Source organism: Oncorhynchus gorbuscha, linkage group LG24 (assembly GCF_021184085.1).
Source record: "Oncorhynchus gorbuscha isolate QuinsamMale2020 ecotype Even-year linkage group LG24, OgorEven_v1.0, whole genome shotgun sequence".
NCBI lineage: Eukaryota > Metazoa > Chordata > Actinopteri > Salmoniformes > Salmonidae > Oncorhynchus > Oncorhynchus gorbuscha.
The window spans coordinates 56,963,073-56,964,084 of record NC_060196.1 but is presented as its reverse complement, the minus strand read 5'-3'; positions in this window follow the sequence as shown (position 1 = coordinate 56,964,084).

The window sequence follows — 1,012 nt, the reverse complement described above, 5'->3', positions numbered from 1 at the left end:
TGGTCCTACATCTGCCCGTCTCTCTACATAACCCTTAAAGGGGCCGTCACCGGTTAAAGTGGAGTGTACGCTAAACCTACGAGTTACCGTTATGATATTGTAGCCCTTTATGAATGGTAAACAAAAGATGAGTAATCAGTACAGTAGTGTTTACACTGAAAACCTGCGTAACCATGTGGCACATGTGCGCGTAATTGAGCGGTAAAATTGTGAAAATCAGTGAGAGGACTATTGGCTGTAGTATCCTGCATATATTTACTATGAAAAGAATGATGCGTTTTTGTATTGCAGGGCGTTGTCTGTGACGTCTCATCGTTGCCAGTACTGTCCATGGTGCTGATTTGCTCCCAGTTGAGTCAATCCTAAAAACCTGATAAAAGTAGAGGTGGGCAATATCAATAAGAGATATCATATTCAGCAGATCTTATTCTCTATTACCATCATCTGAGTCAATATTAAGATCATCGTTCGGGAATTTATCGGAGAAGAAATGTATAAGTTAACATTCCAGAAACAATGATTTCTTCTTTCAAGGCAGATGAGAAGTCTGAAAGCTTCAACTCTACTTGTTATGTGTTTATTTATCAGGGACCTGAACAACACGATAAGGAACGAGAACAAGCTATAGAGCTCTGCCCACTATGTGGTCCTTTCAACAAATACATTTTAGGAATTAGATCCATGCGTAGCATGTTTTGTATTTCACATCATGATGGTGGTGAGACTTTTCACCGTATCACTAATAAAGATGAAATAACTTAGATTATTCACAGATTCACGATCTCCTCTGAACAGTTGATGTTGAGATGTGTCTGTTACTTGAACTCTGTGAAGCATTTATTTGTTTCTCTTTCCTTATTTGAGCTGTTCTTGCCATAATATGGACTTGGTCTTTGACCAAACAGGGCTATCTTCTGTATAACACCCCTACCTTGTCACAACACAACTGATTGACTCAAACACATTAAGAAGGAAAGAAATTCCACAAATGAACTTTTAATGGAGGGTCCTG